This window comes from Maniola jurtina, chromosome 2, assembly GCF_905333055.1.
Source record: "Maniola jurtina chromosome 2, ilManJurt1.1, whole genome shotgun sequence".
NCBI lineage: Eukaryota > Metazoa > Arthropoda > Insecta > Lepidoptera > Nymphalidae > Maniola > Maniola jurtina.
This window is the reverse complement of record NC_060030.1, coordinates 6,752,032-6,776,332: the sequence shown is the minus strand read 5'-3', so window position 1 is coordinate 6,776,332 and position 24,301 is coordinate 6,752,032.

Below are 24,301 nucleotides of genomic sequence, written 5' to 3'. Positions count from 1 at the left end.
TCCTCGTATTTTTTCTGCGCCTTTAGAAATAGGGTAATGGTGTTTGTCTTTTTGCATCCTTTCCACTAATTTCACTGACGAAGAAAAATAAAAAATCGTCATCTAAAGAAGCGCAAATTAAATAACTCCAGCATAGAAATTCGCCAGAAACGAAATTAAATTATGGGAGTTTAATTAGCACACACAATATATTATTATGGTAGGTAGGTACATTACTTCATAAATCGTAAATTACTTACGATGTTGAAAAATTTGTGCGAAAACTAGAATTAGGGAATGTCAACAGCTAATGGAGTTCTGTAACCAGGACAAAGGAGAGTGAAATTATTTTCGAAAATAGAACTGCGCTACTGAGAGAAACTAATAACTATCCACTGGATATCTTTGTAGGCATTGTTTTAACAGCTATAATAGTAGGTAAGTATGGCACTTCAGATAAGATTTTTTCATAAGATCACACTAATATTATAAAGGCGAAAGTTTATATGAATGTATGTATGTATGTATGTGTGGGTGTATGTTTGTTACTCCTTCACGCAAAAACTACTAAACAGATTTGGCTGTTTGGAATGGAATTCTCCTTAAATATCAAATTTTACGAATTATCATATTTTAATTTTAATACTTACGAGTATATATTACGAGTATTTAATAATTACGAGTATATATCGAGTATAATAATATTATATCTCAAGAGTGAATGAATAATGAAAATCTGTTTCAATATTACCATTTCCTTGTTTTATCCTAAGATAGTACCTGCTATTTATCTTTGCCAAGACAATTTTGTTTATTCTTAAAACAAATTCGCTTGAGATATGACTTCAAACCACTATAATGATAAGAACGCGGGATGCTTGGAGACGAAAATTTAAATTAGACTACGGTCTTATCTTGGTCCATAACAAATGTCTCCGCTGGTACCTCAAACGCGCCTTAATAAATCTCTATGCTGAATAAATTTAACTTTCACATTTGTTTTTTTTTCGCTAAATCCCCTTTTATCTTGTCTACATAAAAGTAAATGAGTAAGATATTGTTTAATTTTCTTTGTGTAAATTATCTGTACCTAACTAACTAAGTTAGTTAAAGTTGTTTAAGTTTGTACCGCAAAAAGAAAAAGGAAAAAGAAATGCCCTTTTTTTCAAGAGCGCGTGGAGGTATCAAGTTGAAATTAATATCAATTATTAATATAGGCATACGGATTCAGTGTTCAAAAATCAAACTTCTAAATCAATACAATCAAAAAATATGGCCTAAATCGCCGATTTTTAGGGCGCTTCCCGTAGAGCGAGAATCATGTTTGGTAAGAAGCAAGGCCTCACAGCACAAGTAAAGGAAAAATCCGAAAAATTGTAAATTTTTAGTAATAGCATGTATAAAACATTTCCTTTCTAATACAAACTTACATTTGCAGTTGGAGATAATTTAAGAAACAAAATAATTAATTAATGTATCCTTCCAAGGTAGGTAAGTAGCTTCCAAGGACTCGCTGTTGATCGGTTTTTATTCTTTGTATGCATTTCCATTATATAAAATATGTTGCTCATAATAATTCTAAGCGTAATACTTTAGACACCTACCGAGTGTCGTAATAACCTGATGTTTCAGTTTTCTTTCGCCTATCGCTTTATTCTTCCGTACATTATTTTTTCCCCTTATGATATACTAATCGTGTTACATAACACAGTCACACAATTTGTATTGAATCTTGTACATAAGTAGATAGGTATGTATTTGCATACTACGAATTTGGTTTGCAGTCTATGATTAGCTCGGCACAGCCTAATCATGGATTGCGGGTAATCATCAGTAAACTGTTATGCAAACAATAATACAAGGATTGATTACTAAACTGTTATGGTAGTTTAGTAATTGTGTTTGTTATTTGTATTAAGATTACTCTAACTTTTCGGAGCTATGTGCGTTTTAAGCAATTATAAATTTATTAATTCCTATTAAAAATATTAAAATTTACTACTTGCAATAAAATAAACATAATATTATTAGTTCAAACACTACCCTGTCATATATTTTAACGGTTATTACCACTTATTTCATTTTTAACCGACTTCAAAAAGGGAGAAGGTTCTCAATTCGTCGGACTCTTTTTTTTTTTTTTGGTTTATCGTGCAAAATGACAAAAAAAAATACCGCCCCAACGCATCTAAAATTTTAAGACTGAAATGCCAAGGATGTGATATTTCGCACCCGCATCCAAGTTATGTATGTCTTTTTGTTCGTTCCTGAAAGTATGAAAGAGACGGAGTAGTTTGCAAAGTAAACATGGAAGCAAACAGCGGTGTGGGAAAGTGGACATCACAAAGCAGGTCACGCGCTTCACCGATCCAATTTAACATCCCCAAAAAGTTCTCAGAATTACCTCAACTGAAAGCTAATTTGCAAAAGCTTTTTTCTCAACTTTAAAGGTTTATTATACTAAATTCTCTCCGTGGATAAAGTTAAAATATTTATATAAAATTTTATTGTAATAGTGTTGTTTATTCAAAATTGCCGCTTGGCAATTTAAAAAGGAAAATCCTGCTAGAAAATAGATAACAAAACACAATCGCAATAACCGCGTATTTGCAATGGATTTGTGCAGCGATTGTGCATTTCATAGCAACTGCGGACTTATCTGCCTGTTATTAAAATAGTAATAGAAAGAGGAGAGAGCTCGTTGTAAAGCGGATACTTAGAAAACAGGTTTCACTGAGGCAAATAATTGTTATTAGTGTTGAGGGTGCTTTGTTTATGGGGGTAGTTTTCCTCAGTAAATAGATAAATGAAACATAAATAATAAACAAGTGTAAAACTGTATTCAACTTAATAAAATCGAAAAGAAAACCAAAATGTGTTTTGTCGGCTGCCCAAAGTCGTCCTAGGACGTTTAGTTGCTTGACTGTACGTATTTATCAGTAAGAAAACTCACTAACAAGCCACAGTATAGTATAAATTGGTCATAGGTTTCCTACCTAATTAATAATACATATACGTACAAAAATATCACAATATTAGAGAGACAAAATATGTCCGGTATCACAAATAATACTGCTTTCGTTTTCATATTTTGGATTAATTAGTTTCATCAATTATTTAAGCTTCATTTTTAGTAAACTAACATATTTCATACTTAAACAAAACAGATTAAAGGTATTTCATGAATATTCAAATACAAAGTTTATCTACGACCAGTAGGTACATGGTATTACAAAGCAGACGTAGGTGGCGAGCACACTGTAGGCGTATGAATTATGTTATAGAAACAATGAAAGTTATAAATTATACAGACTAGTTTCCTCGTTAAACAAAAGGTTAACACACAGTACTTACCTGCAACAGAAACTAAAGATTAACGTAAAATAAAACTGTATGGTATTACAAAAAAGGTAAACCAGAATAAACAGTCTTTCATCCTAATTTTTTATCCATGCTAATAATATAAATGTGAAAGTGAATGTGTACTTACTTCTTTTTATCCCGGAAAGTTGTGAAAAATTAGAGTTCCCCAGAGATTTTTTAATCCTAAATCCACGCGGACGAAGTCGCGGGCATCATCCATACTAATATTATAAATCAAAAAGTGTGTTTGTGTGTCTGTCCGTCTGTCATCTGTCTGCTAGCTTTTGACGAAATTTGGTACAGAGATAGCTTGCATTTCGGGAAAAGACAGCCTACTTTATCCAGGAAAATCAAAGAGTCCCCATGGGATTTTTAAAAACCGACACTTACGAAAAGTTGCGTGCATCACCTAGTCTAGCCTAAAGGTTGCCTGATAAAGATTGCTCTAAGCAATAAGGCCGCCTTTGCACACAATTCTTTTTTCTGTTTTCCTTCTTCTGTGTTGTTCGTTTACATGTTTTTGTGTGCAATAAAGTTCTATCTATCTATCTATCTATATAGTATACATAAATGTAAATGTCAAGCTTCAGCATTCCAAAAACTCCAACTGTACTAATTGACAAAGGACAATTTCATTTCAATTAACAGCTGAAACCAATTTAAAAGCCACGTTAAATTGCACGGTGTGATTAATTAATGGGTGTACTTTGCGGCGTCTCAGTTATATTATTGCAGTGCAGGGCAAGAAGCCCGTGTTTTCTCGTCTTAATTAAAGCAAAGGTTTGGCTCTCTCAACGTGTAATTACTTGTGTTGATCTGTAAACGTAATTTAACTCATTTGTTTTCATTTAGATTTGCTTTTATGACATGAAAAGTTTGGGACCCGTGCATCCGCCGGCTTCTTTCAACAGCAAAATTATCTCATATTATTGTAAATTGAATATTTGAAAAGAGCAACCGCCGAGTTTCTTGCTGGTTCTTCTCGATAGGAACAGCATTTCAAACCACTGATAGATTATTTTGACGATTCAAAAGCACTTTTCAAAGTTTAATTGAATAAAAATATTTTGAATTTGAATATCAATGATATAGACTGCTAGTTTTGGACATATTAAGTCTTTTGTTACCTCCACACCTTGTTGACCTCCACACGTCGCAGTCTTGTGCTGTTTATATATCCAGCGACTCTGCGACTGTGTTTGATGTCGTCGATAGTAACTTTAGGAAGGCATTCCTTCCTGTAATTATAACTGCTTTCAAAGCCGAATGAAATTCGGATTAGTGTGCAACCCCTCATAAAAATAGTACTAAGTCGGGTTCACGATGTTGCGTAAAATGCTTTAAGTATTTAGAAAAAGGTGGCGTGGAAAACCAATTCATACAAGGAATATGTATGTAAAAAATGTAACGTTTATATTGTGAATTGCAGCAACACGCAACGGCGCTTAATAACTTCCCCCTTTAGTCCTCTTTTGATAGATAGAAAGATACTGCGTGTCTTATACGTATATTTCACTATTAATGGCGTAGGGGGATTGTTAAAAGCGATATTTCCTCATCGTGATGTATGGGAATCTTGCTAGGTCCGTAATGAGAAATTCCGCTGTCACAGCTTTTTGTATCATGGGATGGGGAGCGTTTTTGAATACAATCTGTACATAAAGATGACACACCATGTTAAAAACTGTAAATTTTTGATAGAAATAAAGGAAATTGTGTAGAGTTATGCATTTTAAATAACTTAAGTTCTAAGTACCACGCTCGTGACAGAGCTGTCGGGGTTGTCACCGCAGTCCTGTGGTACGCTTAACTATGCATCTCAATTCTTCTCTAATGGTTGCCCTCCTTGTGCACTCATATTTTCTGCACTCCAAAAACGTGGACCCTAGGAGAAAGTGAGAAGAAAAGTATAGATTCTCTCGTGATATGGTGCTAGACAAGATTTTTGAGAATATCTTGGACCGAATTTTTGACGAATAACTCCATTATGAAACAACTCAACATTCTCTATCAATCATCCCCTTCTGTACACCGATACGACGATGTATCCATTGAACTTCTAGTAGTTCTAAGTAGTAGAGGATACCAGAGCACGTGGTACATCCATGAGATGGACAGAGCAAGTGATGGCTGCGATGGACGTCCCCTTACACGAGTACTTATCTTAACCTTTAGCTAAAACCTAACTTAACCATCCTTTACTTTTTTAACCTTAACATAATCTACCTTGAGTAAATTTAATTCTCCCAACCTCTACATCTGTAGAAGATAATATGTAGCAGGTATGCTCATGGGCAACTATGTATTAACTCATATTATTATTGAAATTAAACTGAGCTAAAGAAGAAAATAACAAAAAAGTTAGCCATTTTTTTTGTTATTCTCCTAAAGTGCTGATTTTTCCTTACCCTAAACGACAAAGAGCACGTTTATAAATTTCTTTTCGGAGCGCAAAGGTACGAGAATTACCTCTCTTTGTAATGCTAATTTTAAAACCAAGGAATTCATTTTTTATTCATAAGTTTTTCAGCCCCAAAGCCTGCAGTTGGAGCATCCAACTCGTTTGCGATGAGTTTTGATGTTTGAGCTTTTTTTGTGTTAACCGTTATTCATATTATAAAAGCTTCGTAGACGAGATGCTATTTAATTTTAGTTAAGGCTTCAATCGTATTTGAATAATTTCTATTCTAATCTCATAATCATAATTTTTTTATATAAAAACCGAAACCCATCGTCGCCAATGAGTGGAAATGCATACCTGTAGGCTGTATGAGATATCTAAACTATTTGATTAAACTATTTTGTTCTAAAATACAAAGAGTTACGAATGTTTCATGTTTTAACCAGATTTTTTTACATGATTCTCATCATATCAAAATGGATACAAATACTTCAATAGACTTGTAGCAGAGTGAGCTAGAGGTAGAGAACCTTAGACTACGAATTATTCTTTCCTACATTCATGGAGGGAACTCTCGGTTTGATCATAAATCGACTATGTTTTGTTAGAAGTTCCCTATCATGAACTGAGCTTGTTGTTTGATAACTCAAAATTTAAAAAACCCCGACACAAAAACCTCTTTATAGCTAAGAACACTCTTGATTAAGCCCCCTTTCAAACAAAAAAAAAACCAAATTATAATCGGTTCATTCGCTTAGGAGCTACGATACCACAGACAGATACACACATAACACACGTCAAACTTATAACACCCCTCTTTTTGGGTAAAAAAAGAAAGCTTCCACTTCTGACGGTGGCAAGTTTGCCTAGAACTTTACGTCTTGATGGTACTTAGTTGATAACATTTATGTAGGAGGAGTCTACACCTGCCCAATGCAGCAACATAAAACGTAACCATAGACTGTAAAACCATACCGAAACGAAAAACAAATAGAACTTTTTACGTTCAACGTGTAATACTATATTATTGATAGATATTTTTATCATTCAATCGCGAGTGTTATGATTTTTCACTGTTGGCTGTTATTGTGTACGGGACGGGAACTCGACGAAATAAAAATAACAATTAATTTCCCTAGCGGGGGAACATGTACCGGCTAATCCAGTTTGTTCGACCGTGCAAGGGTTGAATCGTCAATGAGGAGCTGAACGAGGAAAATGTAAAAGTATTCTATCCTGAAGAAAAGTATCGAATATTGACCTCGAAACTTGAAAGGAAAAATTTGCACAAGCGATCTAGGTATTTTCATGTGAAAACTAATAGGCGCCCACTGTACACGTCTATCACAATGCCGAGTGGATTTCAGGTAGAAAAAAAAGATTTTGATAGACAGAATTTTATTTACCTACAATGGAACTTATTTCTGATAGCTCAAATTTTTCCACCTCTTGGTTCTATTTTCCGATTTTTATTACAATTAATGGCGCAATAAGTCACCACACCAGATTCACACAGAGAACATCCAAGGAGCGAAATCCTCTCCAAGATTTCTTGGCGTGAATCTCGAAAGCGTATTGTTTCTTGACTTCAAACCCTACGTTTAGATATTAAAATTAAAATCCAACATAAACCGTAAAAAAGTAAGAATAATTTTCATCACTCGCAGTCTCATCAGCTTTTCTCGGTTTATACTTTATACCCTATAGAGTGTGCTTGGAGCTCGGTTAGGGTTTGTACGTGATATCAGAATAACAAAAAGATTTAAAAAAAAAAACTTGTGTGTTCCAATATGTACTTACTTTAAAAAACTGAGCCAATTTTTTAGTAATATTTATTTCATCTTTTATACATACTGCACACTTACTGCCCAATATGAAAGCCCTGTTTCCAATTCCAATTGATTTCAAATGGCTAACGACTGCGTCTGTTCAAATAATAATAAAAGACATTTTTCGTTACGATAATGGTTATTAAAAGTCGCAACTTACTCTAACACACTCCTGGTATGTAGATTTTATTTTATTTTTATATTAAATAGTTTGCTCCGAGTTGCGAAGCGGATAGCAAATCCTTTTCGAAGTAAATTGCGTTTGATCGAATTGGATGGCGGTGCCGAGTCGCCTTCACTCGATTGTCATTTGTTTAGAGCTCAGACCAAACCCTTGAGCGGATCCTATTTGCATTAGGAATACTAAATAAATCAAAGCTTATGTAAATGCTTCTGAAATAATATAATATATTCATATACTTAGGTATATCGTCATTCAAGTTTTAACAGTTCGTACCTAAGTCAAAATTAGCAACTAGGTATACAGGAGAGCAAAAAACTTTTTATTCCTGGAAGTTCTTGTCTCCTGCTTCAGACTGGCTGTAACGATGCGTATCTACTGTAGATTCTGTAGTGAAAAAATAGTTTCAAAATCAATGGTTTCTATTGAATTCGTAGAAGTTATTGTTAGAAATATTAAAACCACCAAAAAATTTGATACGTGGTATTAGATATACATGAATAATTACACAATCTAATTTATTTGAATTATGAGTAAGTCGAATGGAATAGAATGGAAAACTTAAGCCGGAAGGGCATTCATTCCATATCCTATCGTATTACAAGCAAAGAAACAAATGTGTCGTACATGTCCTCGTAACTTCGACTACGTACGGGTGTAGACCTTGAAGTAGAAATGTGAGGGATGAACCAAATCAAAAAGTTCCTGGTTATACTCTCCTATATAATATTATACGGGACTTCGTCTGTGGTGGCGTTTGCTGGCGCGCGTGTTGTGACTTTTTGGAGTGTTTTTTCGTTAGAAGTGGCCGGTTTTTGTGTTCTGCTGGTGTTTATTGGTGGTGGAACTGACTGGGAAGCACTCTAAAGGGGCGCCGCGTGTATGTCGGCGGGCGCCGGCACAGACGAAGTCCATACTACTTATACATATAGTTTTCCTAACTTGTAAATAACTACAAACTTAACATTGGCTAAACAGTGTAAAGCCAGACGAGAGAAAAAAAAATTATACGAGACTTTTTATACAGTATTATTATGTACGATATTGGTTTATGGGAGGCGAAATTTAAAAAGAGCATAGATTTTATTACAATCCCGCTGGAATCAGATATAAACCCCAATACTAGCGATGGACCGGACGTGGCATGAATGTACAATACATTACCATCAGATTACGAATATATTTCATCCCCAAGTTTTATGTTAATACAATAACACTGGGATATACACTTTTAATAATAAAACGTGACAGCTGCTCTCAACTAAGGCTGCACTATAAATTCGAAATAATACTAAAAAACTATTCCGTAAATCTGTGCCTAAAATAAAAATATTCACATATTATGATCTAATAATATTATGTTCATACGGTTTGTTGCTGCTGCATTGTTAGCTTTCATATAATATGAACTAATGTTACGGTAAAATAAAAAGTAAGTAGTAAAGTAAAAATTGGTACGATAGTTAGCGTCCTGGATATGGACCTAGATTATTATTATAACAAAAAATCAAGGAGATCCCACAGAATTTTTGTAAACCTAAATCCACGCGGAAGAAGTCGCGAGGATCATCTAGTAATAAAATAAAATCTACCCCAGATTTACAGTGTCTATGTCGCCTCGTTACTTGATCTGTTTAAACACAACAATAGAGCCCCAAGTTCCCATGCGTCGTAACGGCGTATATTTACGCAGCAAATCGAATAACCGCTTGAGAGATCGCTTAATTTCTCATCTAAATATTTGCTGGATTAAGGAAATGTTTCTGTTTAATTAAACCTCCTTGAGCGCAAATGTTTAAGCGTTACATTAATGAATAACAATCCTTGTTAATTCAATATAAAATAAATTTTATATTTTACTAGCTTATGCCCGCGACTTACAAAAATTTCAGACTCCTATTTTACCGACTTAGGGCTTCAATTTTCAAAAATCCTTTCTTAGCGGTCAGTCAGTCAGTCAGTCAGTCAGTCAGCCAGCCAGCCAGTCAGTCAGTCAGTCAGTCAGCTTTTCCTTTTATATATTTAGAAATAATATCAATGGCTTATCTCTTATTAAACATGACTATAGTAGTGTGGATTTTGTTTTTTTTTTCGATAAGTACATTAAGGCCAGGTTTCCAATCAGATCCTATAGATGACATGCAAAATGATCACGTCATCTTTTAAAAATCTGATTGATCGACTCTCCTCTCCCTCCGCTTAGGTGGAAACCGGGCCTAATATTGTGATGTTTCATTAGTTTTATTAAAAGCTGTGCAGTGGAAACCAAGTTGTGCTTTCACATATTTCACATAACATAACTTATACTTAATAATATTATGATGCACGCAATTTCGTCAACGTGAATTTAGGTTTTTTTAAATCCCGTGGGAAGAACAAAAACATAATATTGACATCTTTTATGCAGATGCTTATGGAGAGTAAAAGGGTTAATTAAATACACTGGACAGAGCGGAGTTGAGCTGAGTGGAGCGGAGATCAATCAGGTTTATTGTTAGATCACGTGATAATTTCATCACGTTATATTATCTCAATAATCTGATTGGTTGAAAGTTACGAATAACACCAATAATACTAGGTATTTTAGCATAACATTTTATTTTTATTATATATCGCCGAGAGAGGTTACCAAGAGCATATCGTATTTGATCAATTTGCAGAATCTCGTATGCACCAAGGCGTCGGTGATCGCTCGCACTCGATGTGTCTCGCATAACTCATTGATACCCCCTTTTTAGGATTCCGTACATCAAAAAGAAAAATGGAACCCTTATAGGATAACTTTTTTGCCTGTCCGTCTATCCATCTGTCGTGTCTGTCAAGAAAACCTATACCTAGGGTACTTCCCATTGACCTAGAATCATCACGTCTTTAGAACGATGGACCCTGTCTACAACGCCTGTCCATCGCTTCCAAACTGCCAAGGGTCATTGGTAGAGATCTCTTTTAGAGATAAGTGCTTCCCTCACTGACCACTTTTTTTGTCTATCTCTTTATTGTTTTTTTGTTTTTGTTTTTGTTTTTCTCTTTATTGTTACAACTTTCTAGTACAAATAAAATAAAATAAAATAAATCATGAGATTTGATTTTGTGGTTACATCATAAGAAATTGAAATGTGTTCACGAAAAAATTAATTTCCCAAATCACATGCAAATGGTACGGAACCCTTCGTGTCCGAGGCCGACTCGCACTTGCCTGGTTTTTTTTTTTCGAGAAAAAGGTCACGCCTGTTTCTACTTTGACATCGCCGAACTTTGCTACGTATTCCAACAGCATGGGCCCAATAAGTCATCATATAATACAATTTGCATATTTTATTTGAAGTTAAACCTTACATACAAATGTCAGAAGGAAAACTGCAATTTCGAATTTCGAACATCTAAACATCGCATTAATTGATAGCCCAGTGGTTGAGACGTCGGCCTTTATTTGAGAGGTTGGAGGTTCGATCCTGAGCACGCACCTCTTACTTTTTGGAGCTATGTCCGTTATGCAATTAACAATAAAGGAAAACTTCTTCTTCTAGACCTTATCCCATGCTACGTGGGGTCGGCACAACATGTCTTCTTCTTCCACTCTCTTCTATCAACAACGATAAAGGAAAACATCGTGAGGAAACCTGTATGCCTGAGAGTTCTCTATAATATTCTCAAAGGTGGCCACGCACGAGGCCAGCATGGCGGACTACGACTCACACTCTTCTCATTTTGAGAGGAGAACCGTCCTCAGTAGTGGGCTGGCGATGGTCCGATGATGATGATGAAAATGAATCATAAGTTTGCTAATGATTTGTGAGAAGATTTTTTCTTTTCATACACAATAATAGAATTTCTTTTCTTACATGTGTTGTGAGAGTGACACGTTACTGTCGTTAATTAGTATACTGAAATGATGTCAAGAATAAGAGAAAAGTTAATCAGCACTAGAACCCAACTACAGCCCGAGAATTAGCGATAGATAGCGCTAGTTGTACTGTATTTATAGTAAAATTGTTTTTCTATCGCTCCATGTATTTTAACATTGTACCTACTATATTTATATTTTTATGAACTCAGAATTACTTTCTCTTTCATTTGATATTCCACTCATTCAATAATTAATATCATAAAAAATCGTATAAAATGTAACTTATGCACCCGGACTATTATAAAGAATCGATTGACACCTCATTAATCAAAATCGGCTCAGTAGTTTAGGCGCTACGGTGGAACACAAATACAAACCTTCATACATACATACATACATAGACTGCTAAAATCATTACTTTTCCTTTTGGCTTTGCCGTAATCGGGTTAAAACGATACAAAAACAATTTGCAATTTTTTGGAAACATTGGAACATATTTTGATTTTGAAATACACGTCTCGTTCACATAAACTTAGCAGTAATGTTTTATTTAACACAAAAAAAAACAAGCCAGCGCTGAGGCTTTATCAAGTAGTAAAACAAACAAATCCGGTCATTGAAATTCCGCTAGAAGTTTTTAGAAACGTTAAATTAGATCCACAGCGAACGTGACTTGCTTAGTGACGACCACTATTTCGAATAGTTTTGTACTTCTGCAGACCATTTTGTCGTTATCTTACTATTGAAATATAATTAAAGTTTTTCGACCCTAACTTAAGTGTACACAATCGACTTTTATTTCACTACAGTATCTACTCAGAAGAAAAAATTACATTTGAGCCAGTAAAGGTATGCTATAGAATTTCTCTTCGATTCGTCGCCAATGTGAATATACCCTTAGTGGGTAATTCTTTCATAACTCTTTCTTTACTCACAGTTACGTTATTTATGAAACTCCTGTGCATGTATTTGGAACCACCAGTTTAAAAAGTCCATTGCCTGTCAGTCAGTCAGTATTAAATTGGTGATAGAGATTGGTGAATCAAACATAAAAGTGCACTTTTTATCGACAGGTCAACAAGCACAGCGTATTTTATTTCTATTCAATAGTTTGAAACACTTTTATATCAAAAGCTTGGAATCAATTTAGTATCAATACCGTTTTACCGTTTAAAGAGGAGTTCTATGGCCCATTTGAAGCAAATTGCTCCACACAGCAAATAGTGCATCGGATGAAAATAATATAAAGCCTTAAAGTTTCTGCAGTCATGTTTTGTACCCAGATTGTAATCGCTTGTTTAAATATTTGCAAGTGACTCTTGTTTCTTGAAAACTTTTATATTTTTTACGAGGCAACATTTCTTGTATTATATCATTGAATCTTTGTAATATTTAGCAATGGACCGCATATTATTTTTATTTTAGAAACGACATAACATCTGACTCACCTTACTTTGAATTTAGCTATCTTTATTGTTGTGTATATAAAAATGGAATATAAAAACTTATCAGAAATATATATCTACCTACTCAACCTGCAAATTGAGTAAAGTATTATATTAAGTGAATAAATATTATATGGTATAAGATCAGTGCCCTTTTGCCTTACTATCGTATAATAACTGTTTTATAAGACGTTAAAATTGCCTTCTTCGTTTAAAAAACGATTTGAATATTAACGAGAATGGTCTCAGCATGTCTCAGCTTGATTGATTCTAACTTTAGAATTAGAATAAGTATTCATCATAACGCAAGTTTCAAAACTGAAAGCAGAGAATTGATTCTGTTCAGGTGTTTGGCTGTAACACGATTCATTTCAGTCGTTCAGCAATCAACATCAAACCGGTGTTTAGCCGCGATCCTTAATTACGCCGTGCCGGGGTAATCATTGACTGGGGCCCATCTGTGAAGCGCGCAATTATGCCTCGGCTTTGATACTGATGCTATGAATGCTGTTCCTTCACTAAAACGCAGTTAAGCCAAACACAGTTGATTTCGAGTTTCTGACACCATTTAATTCAGACTTTATATAAGAAAGATCTATATGAACAGTCTTACCTACTTAAACATCTACTGGTCAGACCGAATAAGATTTAAAATTATAATGGACTAAAAGCCAGCGCGTGCCAGAACTTCGTTATTTTATAAAAGCTGCAATGTCTGCGTATTGTCCCCAAAATATGAAGGGACGATCAATGACTATGAAGTTTGGATCATGGTGACTTTGAGAGATAATAGGTTATATAGATGTAAAAATCTTACGTGAAAGTATAAAGTCTAATTTTTTTACGGAATAGTATTTGAAATCACGACATGCATTGCTAGATACTTAGTATCGTGGCAACTCACTGCCAGACACCCTTAAACTTTTAAACTTTAAAGGCGACAGGCAGGGGGTTGCCACTATGATTAAACGATATATTTAGTAAACAATAAAGTTTTTTACATAAAACTGAGACCTTAAATACAGGTAACAAAGAAAAAGGTGAACAAAATTAAGGTCTGAAGGACCCGTACAAGGAAAACAGTGCTACAAGCACCATAGCCGTCCTTTGGATGCATACAAGTTTCAGATTTGATTCGAATTTTGTGCTGGCAAAACAAAAAGCAAAAGCTAGTAAAGAGAAAATTATATTGGAACCGTATTTTTTTTAATTAAAATACCAGTCAGCCCTTCACTGCATTCTCACCTGGTAGTAAGTGATGTAGTCTAAGATGGAAATGAGCTAACCTGGAAAGGGTACGGCAGTTTTTATTAAACCCATACCCCGCTCGTATCATCTGTAGTTTTCAAGCTCTTTTAGCCATTAGAAAGTTTTTGGAACCAAAAACTGTACAATAAAACTAAAACTATCAGTCAATGTGGCAATTCTGTAAATTAGCATTTCATTTTTAGCTAGTAAGTACCGTTTCCCTTTCAGTATTTTCACCGTGGTCGTTTCGAAACTTTCCATTTGCGCTTAGCTACGTTTTATTTAACGGACGACAAATGAGTTGATTTCACAGCTTTGATGTGTTCATTATGTCGTCACATCACGAGCACGTAGTAACCATTGACGAGAGACACTGTGATTTTAATGATTTGGTATGTTGTTATTAGGAGTTACAATTATTATTTGTTTTAATGACATGGTGGCTGCGATAATTCGTCACGATGGTACTGGACTACTAACTCAAAAGCACTCAATAGGTCCTTAACACATTCAAATAACAAAAATCTCAAATAAAGTGTATCCATTACACATTTTGCACCAACTGTGCTTCTTTCCTCCTTCACTGGTCTTCGTCACTGCTGCAATAGTAATGAATACGTACTGATTCGATTTGTAATTCTTCTATTTCTTTCTAGTAAAGCGTAAGGAACGCTTTACTAGAAAGAAATAGAAGAAAGCAAAGCACAAGCTCCAAAGCACAGCGTGAACACAATCGTACGTATTCGCATAATAAAATAATAAAAATGCATTCAAAGTGCGCCTAGTCTAATAATATTTATCAACTAGCCGATGCCCGCGGCTTCGTCCGCGTGGATTTAGGTTTCTCAAAATCCCGTGGGAACTCTTTGATTTTCCGGGATAAAAAGTAGCCTATGTGCTAATCCAGGATATTATCTATCTTCATTCTGAATTTCAGCCAAATCCGTCCAGTAGTTTTTGCGTGAAGGAGTAACAAACATACACACACACACACACATACAAACTTCCGCCTTTATAATATTAGTGTGATGACACTCATACAAAAGTACAGCACCATATTATTATGTTCTCATCATTTCGTTAAGTATAGCGCATAGCTGAGTAAGTGAGTAGGCTCCTACGGCGCGGCTGGAGCAGTGCAGGAAGGGTGACAGTTGTCACAAGTTGACACACGACGAATCACTAAGCTGTCAAGTCCAATGCCACAGGAACCCACTCAGTTATGCGTTATGCTCGTACCTACATATTAATATTGGTTACCATCGTTAGAACCAGACAGTCCTTGAGTGAAGACTGCGTATGAGCGTAGTGTAAGACGCCCTCCAGAACGATGGACCGACGATATAAAGCGGCTGGCGGGAAGTGGCTGGATGAGGAAGGCTGAGGATCGGATTGGTGGCGCTCTTTAGGGAAGGCCTATGTCCAACAGTGGACGTCCGCAGGCTGATGATGATGTTGATGGTGTGATCGTCATCAGAACATTACTCGCAAAATTATAAAGGTAATACATATTATGATTTATTATGGAAATAGGCTGCGGGCGGCCCAGGTATTCGTAGACACGTAATAGGGATATTGGCACACGAGGCATAAAATAAGACTCAGGTGTAGTTGATAGCTTTTATCCGCCAAAACTGATAAAATATTTCCGATCGGACCCTCGCAATATATTTAGCTTGCGTTGCAAATTAACAAAATCTATAAATTGCTTTTACTGTTTTAGTTTCAGTGTAATATCTTTTACTATTTTAATAAGATTTATTCTAATACAAAATATTAATAAATTTTAAGTAGGAGCTAACTATTCTTATTTAAGAAGCGGAAAATTTCCCACATACCCAATAATAGTTTTAAAGCCAATAGCTTAGCAGCTTCGGGGGCGAACTGAAACCGCAGGGAGCGTAGCTTCTAATCCTACTCGTACCTACTTATACCTAGCACAAGTTGTACGCTTGTTGAAGAGAATAGCGAGATAATAACGGAGATCGCTCACTAGCAGAGCCGTTAGTTGGCAATATTGTCATACTGAAATTGAAATTGGAAAATAATTGTGATAACTTCGTCAGCAGGCACTTCTAGTGGTAAAAATATTGCAGCCATACTATTCGAAATCCCTAAATCATATAAATGTAGATATGAGCACAGCGCATATTCTATACGATTTGATAATATTATGGTTCCTAGTTCATATTGGAACTAATCCATACTAATATTATAAATGCGAAAGTGTGTCTGTCTGTCTGTATGTCTGTCTGTCTGCTACGTTTTCACGGCCCAACCGCTGAACCGATTTTGATGTTTGGTACAGACTTAGGGTACATCCCGGGGCCTTGGCATAGGCTACTTTTTATCCCGGAAAATCGAAGAGTTCCTACAGGATTTAAAAAACCAAAATCCACGCGAGTGAAGCCGCGGGCGAATCTCCAGTAAATAATAATTATCGTATGGACTCGTTACCACCTTTTGTCGTGTCGTGCGGCGGTCCATGAAAAAAAATCTTAATTTACCAATAGCAATTTTCTTCGTATATTTAACTCCTAAATCTGTAAAGTTAAATGTACCGAAACAAATTCGTAGTAGGTACACTGAACTCTGAATTTATCTTCGCGTGCTCTCTATGCCTGCGCATTGAAAAATGAACTTTTATTACTAGCATAAATTTCCTTTTTAATCCTACATGCTTGGCTAGTTTTCGGTTGCATTTTAAGGTGTAACTGTACTTTAAGCTTCTAAATCCAGAATTGTTCATTTATTAAAGCTAAGATTTTCAATAGGTAAAACCCATTATCCCTGTATTTTTCATTGTATTCACCATATTATAGAGTATGCGCTTCATTTTATACAATTAGGTACCTGATAGGACAGGATAGGTCTCTGGTGATAGAACAGGTGAAAGGTTCTGAAAAAAATATTTTTCTTTCTTTTTTTTAATATAATTGCAAACTATGGAACTCAGACTCAGTCAGCGGGTGCTGGAAAGCTGTATCTATTTGTTCAGAGTATCTCAATGTGATCAGAGCGAAGGAGATCCGTAGAAGAATAAGCGTAAACAAATCACAACGCTTAAGTGCCAAGTTCCAATCACCCTGACGACAATGACGATTCTCAAGCCAAAAGAGTCACAATCAAAGAATTGGATACAACTTTAACGGCAATAAGTCAAACGTGAAAATATTTACTTTGGATTAATTTTAAATCTTTTCCTTTGGGTTTCAACTTCAATTCAATTAACTACGATACCTTTTGTACGAGTTCACAAACAGTGGACTGCGTATTTGCTCAAAGGATAGCAAAGACTTCTGTTTTTGATCAATTTGATGACAGTGCAGAGTCACCTTCATTTAATTAACATTATCTTGACTAAATAACACTACTTTACATTCTCATTATTTTATATTTGAATGCAGACTAAATTATTTTAAACATTTTTTTTTAATGAAAATATTACAATAAAACTTAAAGCTAGCCTTATCTAATTACTATACAAATCATGCCCGCGTGGAATGGTGCCAAGAATACTGGCTGCATTTCCGCGTTGGACAGCCAGGCTGATCCGTTGCGCAAAAAATGAGACAGCCCTTCTGTCACCCGATGAGGCTATTAAACGCGGTATTAAACATTTCACATTTAACAATATCATTACACACCTTTTTACCTATTATAAAATAAATAAAATAAAATATTCAATTATATAAATTACCGCTAAAAATTAATATTTACTAAGAATATACACCGTTCAAGCGGTCATCAGACATCAACAGAAATGGAGCCCAATACGCGCTTTTGCCTCTCTGGATTGCTAGACTGCCGGTTAGCTAAATAAGAAATGCAGAATTATTTCATTTTATTACGCGTGTTTATTATATTACGCAATGGTGCTCCAGAGACGCATTTAGCATTAAAAAAAATATAGAGAACATTTCCTTTTTGAAGAGGCATTATGTTTTCACAAGGGTACCTACTGCGTAACGCGGTATAATGACTTGAATACTTTAAAAATAGTTTATTCAGAAATATGCATTTATGTTATAGTTTTATTTCTAGACTTTAATTTCATAGGAGGTGAAATGGGCGTATAGTATTTTCAACTTGAATCCATACTAATATTTTAAATGTGAAAGTGTGTCTGTCTGTCTGCTACTTTTCACGGCCTAATAGTTTAACCGATTCTGATGAAATTTGGTACAGAGTTAGCTTATATTCCAGGGACGGACTTACTATCCATCCCAGAAAATCAAAGAGTTCCCACGGGATTCCTAAAGACTCGTCCGCTCAACCAATTTGTATGTTTGGTATGGAGGTAGCTTGCGTCCATGTTATTGACATAGACAACTTTTTATCCCGGAAAACCAAACTGTTCCCACGGGATCTTCAAAAACCTACACCCACGCGGGCAAAGTCGTGGGCATCGGCTAGTCTCTAATATAAAAGTTTATAATATTAGTTATTTTTGCACATGAATATAAAAGTTTTACCTATAACTACACAAACGAAGTCACGCTTTGATAAATAGGTAAACGATTCAAAGTTATATGTTCATAAATGACTAGAGTATTTGGGTCTAATATTTAACTCAATTATTGAATAACGACGTCTATGTCGTTACTGTCCTATAAAAGCGACGTAAAACGTCGGAGTTGCGGTCACATAGCTTACCTACCGGCTACCACCAAATCCAATAGCGAGCACTGCAGTGACCTATACAAAATTATTACCGTTTAAAGTAAGATAAAACTATTCTCTCACTTTTAAATTACCTTCTCAGCTCATATAGCTAATTTAAATGAATATTTAGATGCAACTAAAGCCTTATGATAAGTAGGTACATTACAATAACTGGGTCATGACGTTCTACGAAGCGGCGTCATACTTACATTGCTACGGTGTAGCATCGTAGTTCAATTTTAACAGGGCTCTCTCCGTCACTCGTTTCCACTCGTTTCATACAATCGTAGTTTCAATTTCATTTGAATATTAAGCAACCAAAGTCCATGAAATTTTGCAGACATATTCTAGAAACTAATATCTGTGTCTATGGTGTTTTAGATTTTTCTGAAAATATGTAGTTTTAAAATTACAGGGGCTCAAAGATTTGTATGAAAATTTTTTAAGACCGCGTAACTTTCAAACCGAATATTTTAACATAAATCTGGAAAACGACAGACATAGGTATTAGTTTCTAGAATATATCTGCAAAATTTCATGGACTTTGGTTGCTTAATATTCAAATGAAATTGGAACTACGATTGTATGAAACGAGTGACGGAGAGAGCCCTCTTAATGTTTATACTATCGTGCGTTATTTCCATTTTAAATATACAATGTGTCAGCTGTACTCACGTATTTAATCGATGTAAGTCCGACTAGTTTTTCCTAGGAACTTGACTCAACATTGGGGTTGACCCCGGATTGGTTCGAAACTAGTCAGACTTGCATCGACTAAACAAGTGTGTATAGCTGGTACATTGTATACTTAAAAAGCATAATAATTATATAACAGATAGATACTAGATTAATGAGTATACTTGCTACGTTATATAATGTAGAGTATACAATCAAACGCGTCAGTAATAAACTTAATAAACAATTATATTTTAACAAGTTACATAAATATTATCTAACACATTCTAATTTGTAAATCAAATAAAACGTGATCAGTAGAGAACCAGTTACAGTTTGATACGCATTTCAATCTTGTAGGCAAGCATACGCGAAATGAAATTATTAATTCCGTTTGCGAAGGAGATAATTTCGCAAAATGGTTGCGTTGTTTGACTTTAATTAATTCGAGGCTTGTCAACGACGAATGTAATTTCGGGGACGTGTCTGACTGAGGCATGTTCCGCGTTACCCGAAATACTTAATCGTTAACGTTCATTTGCTCTCAATGATACATACGGGCCTTCAAAAGTTTCTAATCTCTAAGCTATATGTAATCTACGCTCTTATATAAAAAGTTTTTTAATAATTTTTAGGTATTCTAAGTTAGGCATACCTATGTATAAGAACATATGGATCCGAGACACAGTCGCTAAGTATGGATGGGCCTCATAAGAAAGCTCAGACAGCGGGAAAACACAGCGGGCGATGGAAAGAGCTATGCTTGGAGTACGTAGATACATGATAAAATTACAAATGAGGTCGTAGGAGTACCAAAGTAACTGACATAGCTCGGCAATTTGCTAGGTGAAGTGGCAATGGGCAGTAGGTACAGATAGTTCGAAAAACCCAGTGTCTATCATCGGGGTCCCGATGTACAAGAATGGTGACCTCTCACCGGAAAGCGAAGCTTTAGCAGACTCCTCACTAAGTATACACATAACACGGCAGATCACTTGAGTCGTAGGATGCCACTGAATTCAGGCGGGCGCAAGACTGTGGCGTGTGGACGTCCCTTCAAAAGGTCTATGTCCAGCTATCTATCGCCTATCAATTGACGACGAAGATGCCGATCTACCTATAAAAATGCAGCTCTGAAAACCGTGCACTAGGTAGATAGACGAACTGGAAAACCGTGATTTGTAAAAATCTATGTAAGAAACCTATGTCCAGCAGTCGTGGTGATCATTATCGGTTGATATAACACCCATAACAACTAACACAAAATAAAAATATATTTCAATTTTACTTGGAAGTTGGAACTGCAACAAATATCAGTTTACAATGACACAAAAAATGTTGAAGGAAGAGTGAATTTTGGCAGATTTTTACTCGTAGAAATCAATACGTTCCCAACGCGTTGAGCCAAACGAAATCCGAGCCATATTTTATATAATCTGCGCTTTGCGCCACGCGATGGAAAATATTTATTCGCTCTTTTAAAATAATAATAGGTTAAAATAATATAGGTTCGATATTTATTTCTGTGCATGAATAAAATCAGAAATTGTATCGCGTAGGTATTGTACAAAACAAGTTAAGCAACGCTGCATTTCTTTTCCTTTCATCCTTAAATGTACGAACTGTGTATTAAATAAAGAGACCAAAGATGAAAACCATACTGCTTACTGCTTGATATAAGCTACCAAAATTATTAAGTTGCCTTCAAACTACGGAAATATAATATAATATATAAATATCTCTCACCACTGTTTACACTTAGATGTAATATTATATTACAACTAAGTGTAAACCGTGACATTTAAAAGTAGGGTGAGCGATATTTATATATAATATTATATTCCGTAGTTTGAAATCAACTTTATTGTATTTCATAATTATTACCCACCCAATAATATAATTATTATTGCAGTACGGTAGAGCGTTTTATGTTATATATTAGAGTACGTAGTTATACATATTCCAAAATCTTCCCACTGGCAATTGGCTTACAAGAACATTCAAACTTCGTGCGCAATTAGCATTAATCAATATGCCGAGGAAACTATATCAATCCCGTTCCAGCTCCGCGGTCCGCCCTACCGCAAATTCTTCTACGCAAGTTGGGCGCCTGACAAATGGTCTACATCCTTTGTAACATCACTTAAGTCCGTACCACTGCGAAGTGACGTTCATTACTGTTCGACAAGTCACGTCTTTATTGTAAGTTGTAACCCGGAATTCAATTAAGCTGCGAAGTAGCTGTATAAAATTTTAGCAAAGATTTTAGATAAAATCGATAAAAAAACGGTCATTGAGAGTCGAACTAGCATACGACGGGTTTCATACCATCGTACAAGAAGTAATACTTTTTATTTTATTTTGTGATGTAATCACGAATTCCCGGTTTTCGAATTTTCTCTATATTTTATGCTTCAAAAAATCGCTTCCCACCATGATTCTAGGTCAACGAAAAGTACCCTATAGCTTTTGTTTACCTTGATAGGTCTTGACAGACAGACAGATAGATAGCAAAGTAATCCCAAAAGGGTTCCTTTTTTCTCTGGATACAGAACCCTAAAAATAATTATTCATTTATTTTTAAAATTGCATAATATTTCACTTCATTGTGAATGTTAAGTAATACTTAACCTAACATGTTTTAAATTGTGTAATTCTAATGAGTTTGTGTTATTTTTAATCGTACCGAGTTTTCATTATTCGTTTTCTCAACTATGTTACACGAAATTTTACTAGATTCTACCAATTTCAAATGAAACTCCCATTAGTCTACCTTCACAAACAGAGGATAATTATTCAGTTGCAACGTGATAAATCTTTATAAGCGAACTTCCATTCCACCATTCGGTTAGACCAGGTGAAATGTAGCTGTTGCGGTCAAATTGCTTACCTAGGACCGGATCCAATACTTAAGGTAGAGGATCATTCTCACCTGTAAATTTAGTTTGAATATAATATCAAAATAGCTGAGGACTATTAACTATTAAAGAAAAAGGAAAGTGATTAAAAAGAGTGCAAACAAAAACAAGATTAAGTTCAAAACTAAAACTAGACTACTAGGTATATAAACACCGAAACATAGTCAAATTGTTTATTTAGCGCTTGGCATATTTTAAATATTTTAACTGCAGGTACATTGATGATAAAAAAGATTTGTAGCTTATGAAAAGTAAGGGATTTTTATTTTTACCACTAAATAACAGAACGTAACGTAAGATAATAATATTTTGCATGAAAAATATTCTACCAAGCGAAATTCACAGCTAAACGAATAAACGTCACAATTACACATTCTAACAAAGTGCTAGTAAACTTAGTGGAGTTTTTAATAGGGCAACTAGCGTCGCGCGCACTATAAGTTTATTGAGTTTACTACTTACCTGGTTTAGCATATTATGATAAAGCGAACAAAAGCATTTATAACTTGCAAGAGAGTTTGTATAATAACTACACTGTTTGAGTGTACTGAGTTTGTATACGAGTAATAACTATAATAACTGGACTGTCAAGTCCATCACGCGTTGCAATGCGATTCGTATACCAACTTCTTTACGTTGGTGGTAGTATGTCAGAAACTTTCACGGAAGGCTTCGAAACTACCAAACGGGCGTCCGGCACCTCGTAAGTTTCTGTGCACCAGCATGACTCACTAGTGTACATATGCCACACAAAAACCATGGCCTCGAGGACCGTAGCTCCGTCTTGACTTAAGTTAAGTGGAGAAATCCCCACTGCTATACGCTTTTATAGGCTCCCATACTTTGTGAAAATGTTACGTATTAATATTTTTTTGTGGTTGACATACAGTTTTCCTGTGTTTGATCAATTGAAGAACCTATAAGCAATTGGAAGACCCAATTGGCTGACATGACGCAGGACAGGTAAGAATGGCAGCTTCTAGAGTCGGAAGCGAAGAAGCTAGCGAAGTTAGTAAGTAATCCAGGACTACGACCTTTGTGTTTTTCTAGTCTATTCCATCAGGCTGTATGCATCTACTGCTGAACATTGGTGTTTTCAAAAGTGTTTTTAAAAGGCTTTCCAGTTTTCACCGCCCAGGTCATCGGTTCAGGAGCTAGGGGTTGTCGTACACTGCGCTTAGTATTAGAATCACTCTACGGACGGTCTACACTTCTGGCCGTTGGTTCTGCGGCAGACATTGTCTACTATTCTATACTACACTATTCTGTTTTAACAATGTTAACAAAACAAAGACAACTGTTAACAAAAATTTACCAGTCAGAAACAAGATGCCCAATATCACGACCAAATCTAACCAAAACTAGATCAAAACTACTCAATCAAACGGGTGTTAAAGAGAAGAAGAATTCAGAAACCATATTTCATGCTTTATGTCTTTATAAACTTCTTCGATTTTCATCTTGCAGATGGTTTTATCAAAGACTATTGGGATTTTCAACTTCGAACATTAGTTCCTTTACTGGGAGCAATATTTTCCAATTTAAGTGACAAAGTGCACTTACAGCGGCTTGTCGGATACTAAAACTTTGCCATTTGATCGGCGTTTTCAGTAAAAGAAATCTAAGTGAAATTATATTTTTTAAGGTTCGTGATAATAGAAATTATCTGATTTCACTGGCAATTCAAATAGACACATGATTTATTTCTGGCCTTATCGAAAATATCTTGAAAAGTAGTCAATTACTACAC